Consider the following 6,214-nt stretch of genomic DNA (forward strand, 5'->3'; position numbering starts at 1 on the left):
CATATATTTATAAATGTATATAACTATAAGCATATATAAAGTGTCATATATGTCTATATAAACATAAATACTGTAATCCCTTGCCATTTATTGATTCAACTTTTGCAGGTTCACTGTTTCATGGGTTTTCAAATAATATTAATCTAAGTTATTTATTGCATATTTTTTGCTATATGGTGGGATTTTGCAGTACCATATAGTATACGTATGTTGTTAAAATTACATAGGCTTACAAGTTTAGAAAATGGTTAAGAGTGTTAGACATGTTTTTAAAAGTGTGGGAAAGATTTATAAGAGTGTTGGAAGGGTTTATAAAGCCTTAAAATATGTATACATACTAAAACAAATATAACGCTACTTTGCTGATTTCTTACTTACTGCAGGGTGTCTGGAACATAACCTCATGAAAAGTGGGGAACACTGTATTTATAAATGTTCCATGTAAATATACATAAACATGTGCATTTACTTGTAACGTGTAAGTATCAGCAATACTCAAAACTTTACTGAATTCCGGCTTTGCCACTTCTAGTTGCATGAGTTTGAGTAGTGCTATCTCTAAAACCCAGTTTCCTCTCAGTGCCCTCTAATATCTAGTTAGTATAATACTTCATTATTTTTTAAAAATATAAAGTTAATTGCCTTGTACTCATTGAGCAGATAATAGCTACTAGTTCCCATTATCTACTCTAAAAATTAGGCAAAAGGTGATTCATTCCTATGTATTTGGTATAAATTTTCTTTTTCTCTTTCTTTTTTTTTTTTTTGTTGCGGTACTGTGGATTTAACTCAGGACCCTGCGCTTGCTTGCCAGGCAAGTGCTTATTCTACTGAGCTATCTCCCTGGCCCCTATACAATTTTCAAAGTGAAATATAAATTTTGAAGACTCCCTTTACCTGGTACATTTCTGATTTGGTCATGAACACAAAGAAAACCCTGCCAATATTACAAAAATCAACCTCTGATGTCCTTGTTGGCTACGTTAAGAATTGCGGCCGGTGACTCTGACCGCTGAGAGCTCCTTACACTTGCGAAGAGTCGCAGGAGACATCCACAGGAAGTGCAATCTAGCAGCACACTGTATCCCTTTCTCCTGAGGTGCGTGCACAAGATACGCTCGCAAGGGGGCAGCATTGCGACTCCTAGCTGGGGGACAGCGCACATCTATACTTCATTTCCAGTGCTAGTTTCTTTTAATTACACGGACTTCAAGCCTCTGAGGGGCAGACTTTACAACCAGAGGTATCAAATGTATACCTGGTACCCTTACAAGTCAACCGGAAGGGGTACTGCAGGGAAGCCAGAGAATGCGCCTCTCAAAGGATAGCTCAATAGAGAAAACACTTCTCTCTAAGGATTTTCTTATCAGCACCCGTGAAAACCTCCTGTCTGATAGGGTTCCACTGTCAATACAGTATTCATAAGCCGGAAGGAAGTGGAGAAAAGGTCAGTTTGAACAGGCAGCATATTCAATGTGTGCTATGTGTTGATATTTTCAGAAAACCTAGCTAAAACCCAAACTTGTAAAATGCTTTATGGTTTTACAAAGTGCTTTCTTTACATTAACTCCCAGAATTCAAAGAGGAAAGTTACCCGGATATTATTTAACATCTGTCCTAGAAGTAAGTTAATTAACTTATTCAAAGACTGACGACAGATTCATGACAGAATTACTTCCCGAACTCAAGCAGAGAAAGCTGTTGTTTGTTCATTTGGTTTCCATTAAGTAAAGCTATTCTATGTTTTGCCCTGATACAAGATGTGCTTTATTCTTCAATCTGAGAAGATTTTAGAATTTTGTAAGTATGTCTGTGCCACATAAAAGGCAGCATTTAAGGGCATTTTCTTTAAAATATTTAATTATTAAATAAAGATTGTGTATTTTCAAGGTGCATAATATAATTTGATATCTTTCAAAACACAGCAGAACTGTTAGCACCATCGCATTAATTAAAATATCGACTTCTGCCCACGCTGCTCATCGGAGCTATGGAAGTGAGAGTCTGTGCTCTCCAAACAACCTGTCCTCATTTTTCCTCAGCCCTAGCCCCTGGCTATCACCATTCTCCTCTCTGATTTGATGTGCTCAACTGTTTTGGGTTTCACGTGGAGGTGCAGTCCCGTGATGCTTGCCTTTCTGTATCAGCCTCATTCATTTAGCACGAGCTCTGCCAGATTCACTGTGCTGTTAATTTACTTCTTTGATTGGATGAATAATATCCATTGTGTATGTGTGCTATACTTTCCTTATATTTCTTAGTGCATATTATTTATGTGAACTAATGGGTTTCATTTTGGAGTATTCATACATGCACATAACATGTTTCAAACTTTCACCTTCCATCATTTCTCCTCCCACTTTCTCTAAAAGTCTCCCTCCTATATTTAATTTAATATAATTTAATTTTTGTGTTTAGGACAGGGCCTACAGGGTCCACAGGGTCTCACTATGTAGATCAGACTTGTAGTGAATCTTTTGTTTTCAGCCTCCCAAGCGCTATGATTATGCATGTGTGCCAACATGCCCTGTCTCATTTGCAGTCTCAGCGAGCCCCAGGGGCCGGGCCAGCACAGCATGCTGGGGATCGAACCGGTGCACTGAGCTCTGCCTAAGTCCTTCCTACATTTTAGGTGCGACATTTCTTATAGGTTTTCAAGTCCTGCAATGGATCAGACAAACACCGCCTGTGTAATATTTACTATTTGTGCCTTCCTACGCAACCCCACCAGGAACCAGTTTAATCTGCATTTATCATTGATATCACCAGAAATGAATACCAACAGATGTATTTTTATTATAAGTAAACCACATACTTTCAATTGTAACAAAAATGTAAGAAGAGTTTTCTTGTTTTCGAAGAAAACGATTAAGAGCCAGGTTCCACCTGAGCCTGCTGCAGCCTTGCAAGAGAGAACCCTCTGCTGCTGGGGAGGCTCAAGGCTGAATATCAGGAGAGGCACTCAGGTTGTTTTATAAAACCAGACCAGAGGTCACAGTGTCAAGTGGCTTTAGGATCTGGGTAGGTAACTTAAGGCAGTTTGAGGTAAGTGAAAGAAATGGTTCATCCTTTAACTACACAGTCCTTTCAGCAGCTTTCATTTTCCCACTATTTTTTTCCTCCATGAGACAGGGTCTCACTATGCAGTTTAGGCTGGCTTTGAGCCTACTGTGGAGTCCAGGCTGGCCTGGAACTCATGGCGATCCTCCTGCCTCAGCCTCCCAAGTGCTGGGATTACAGGCACATCACCACTCCCAGCTTTCCCATTTCCAGTAGGGTTAGTAGTACAGGCTTTCTCTTTTTCCTAGCTCTTCTCTTAAGAAGAATCATATAACCATGGCAACAGTGGCGCTGGGATGGTTGGCATGGGGTGGAGTAGTGCAGAGTGCTAGTCTGTGGTAATCTGCACAGACATCCCATCTAAGAGGACAGCACTTCTCAGGCCGTGCTCTCGACCAGCTTGAGGGGATGTAGTTGTCATCTCAGTAGATCATCAACTTTTTAAAGAGAAGTTGAACTTCCTGGTTTTTTTTTTTTTTTTTTTTTTTTTTTTGTATGAAGTCTTCTCATTTAAAGAAATTTTCAGCTAACACAAAAATTTAAAGAATGCTGGCAGGTCTAAAGAAGCCTGTGGGCAGAGTCTAGACCTTTGGCCATCACTTTGTGACCACTGAACGGGGCCTTTTGGAATGCAATTTCTCCTGAGCGCCTACCTGGGAATCAGTGATCTACTACAGATCCCCCGCTGAGAGCAAAGTTCTCCTAAACTTAACAGATCTATAAAACAAAGTCTAGTCTTTATAAAATCCACGACTCGTTTGCTGCCACCGTATTTAATACAGCTCCAGAGTCCACTCTATGGCTTGCGCTCCAACACCTACCTTTCTACTTTGCAGGCGCAACCTAACAAGCAACCGCACTTTACCTCACAGTTTCCCTCCCTGAGTTCCACCCAATCAGCCCTCGTTTCTCCAGCCCCTCTGTCGCCCTCCCATTCTGGGATGTTGCTGCTTCTCCCTCGATACAAGCAACAGGCCTCCGCAGTCATTTTGCCTTTCCTTATTCTCCCACGAAACAGTCTTTCAGGCTGAGATCTGATCTTCTAACTTTCTAGCTGAAAAACTTTTAATGACGTCAGATTAATACCAGGATGGAGTCCTGGTTAGCCTGACTTTTAGGGCCTCCATATCTGGTTCCATTTAATAATTCCTGGGCAAATACTCACGGAGCATCTATGGCCGAGATATTCTAAGCTCTAATATACGGCATTGAACAAAACAGGCCCAAACCTTCGCCTTCAGCATTGCTTCCTGAGTATTACTTAAAGCATGGCCTCTTGTGCGCGAACATTCGTCAACTGAGTCTTCATTCCACTTACACTTGTGGTCTCTCATGTCGCAGGCAGCATTCTCTGGAACAAAGGCTCCTAAAACACAGCGCCTATATTATTTGTCCCCAGCACTGTTATTCACAACTCGGAAAGAACATGGAAACCTCTCCTGCCACTACCACGGTGCATCCCCATCTTCGTTAGGGTCTACTCTTCTGATTTTTTGTCTCCACTTCCTTAGTAATACCAGAAAATGCAAACGTGAGTATCACTCGGGTTTTATTTTGGAGCCACCATTTTCTAGGATCAGAGATTTGGAGATTCACTCTTCAGATTTTGTACAGTGGCCTCCAGTTACCAAAGGGTATTGGTTGGCTAACTGAATAAAGGAGAGAATGCACCCACAGGTGCTGGGCCATTACTATGACGTAGCCATTGTTGGTTGGTTTGGCCTAGAACACGCACTGAACTTCTTAACTTCCTTGCCCTTTTTGAGTACCATAGTCCTTGCCATTTCAGCACACATTCTGTGCCTCAACTTGTAGCTCATTATCTCTTCTTTTTTTAATTTTTGGTACCAGAGATCAAACTCGGGACCTTGCACTTGCCAGATAGGTGCTTATGCCACTGAGCTACCACCCTGGCCCTCTTTTTATCTTGATAAAAATATTTTGGTTACTACTCTCATTGTGAAGACAAAATGCCCAATTCCTAATGTTCAGAGGAAAGGTTTATGTGGTTCAGGGTTTGTAGAGATTTCAGTCCACACAGAGCTGGCTCTGAGGCAGGATGACGCAGGGCAGAGAAGCAACAGTTCATGGGAGGAAGACAGCAAAAGCAACAAGCTAGGGACAAGAGTTTCTGTTCCTTACATTGTATGCAGGCCACCCTGCTTAGGGTGGGTGCAGCCTTCACACCTTTAGTCCTAGCCAGAATGCGGCTAAACCAACCAGTGGACTGGTTTAGGAATCACACGCCCTTAACCAGAGCTACACACTCTAGATCCAGCCACTTGAAAGGCACCCCGACCATGACTGCATAAGGCTTTGAGGGGACATCCAGACACAAGCCATAATGATGAGGTTCTTTAGAAATCTGTCCTTGTGCCTACGTGTTCTACACAGTATTAGAAAGGCAGGGATAAGTGCCAGGAGGATGAGGATGGTCATGAGTTTTTGAAGCAGACAGAGGTAGACAAGGAAAAGAGATGACAACACCAAGAAAACATGAGGATAGGGGATCAGATCCAGCGCAGGAGCCTCAGTCATGTGCATCTGAGCTGGTTCTTAATAGAAGCTTAGGATTTCAACAGGAGGAAGAGAAGTAGCTAGAATCTGTGGGGTGGACTATTCCAGGCAAGAGATGAAGGATACAAAGTGCATCTTGCATTCAAGAGACAGTATCATGTGGAGAGGCTTCTGCAGGGCTGCTGATGGGTAAAGAAGGGAGCAACAATGGGGGGACCTGAGGCAGCCACACCTCAGGGTCATAAGGTGCCACACCTGTGGTGGAGAAGGAGGTTGTGACAAGGCATGAGAACAAGCAGGCACTTTTTGGGGTGTCTGCAAAGATTTTTTCTTTTTAAGGACAGGGTCTCTTTAAGCAGTTCAGGCTGGCCTTGAACTCACTAGTAGCCTAAACCGGTCTTGAACTTGAGGTCATCTTCCTGCTTCAGCCTCCCAAGGGCTGGGGTAACAGGCCTACACCCTCATGCACAACCAGGCTAGAGACTTATGGAATTTAAAGCAGCCATTGCACATCTGTGAGATCAGAACCTCTAATACTCTTCCAAGCATGGGTTTCTTAGATATATTGGTTTCCTTCCTTCCTTCCTTCCTTCCTTCCTTCCTTCCTTCCTTCCTTTCCTTCCTTCCTTCCTTCCTT

The 6,214-nt window shown here is 42.4% G+C and overlaps 1 long non-coding RNA gene across 1 annotated transcript in view; it reads left to right on the forward strand.

The window, feature by feature from the left end:
- The window catches only part of LOC111816632, a 22,639-nt gene that overhangs the window by 14,491 nt on the left and 1,934 nt on the right, over nucleotides 1-6,214 (forward strand). The window contains exon 2 of the long non-coding RNA XR_002820988.1: nucleotides 4,460-4,591. This is a non-coding gene — a long non-coding RNA (uncharacterized LOC111816632). The remainder of the gene's footprint in view (nucleotides 1-4,459; nucleotides 4,592-6,214) is intronic.

This window comes from Octodon degus, unplaced genomic scaffold, assembly GCF_000260255.1.
Source record: "Octodon degus isolate 3935 unplaced genomic scaffold, OctDeg1.0 scaffold00036, whole genome shotgun sequence".
Taxonomy (NCBI): domain Eukaryota; kingdom Metazoa; phylum Chordata; class Mammalia; order Rodentia; family Octodontidae; genus Octodon; species Octodon degus.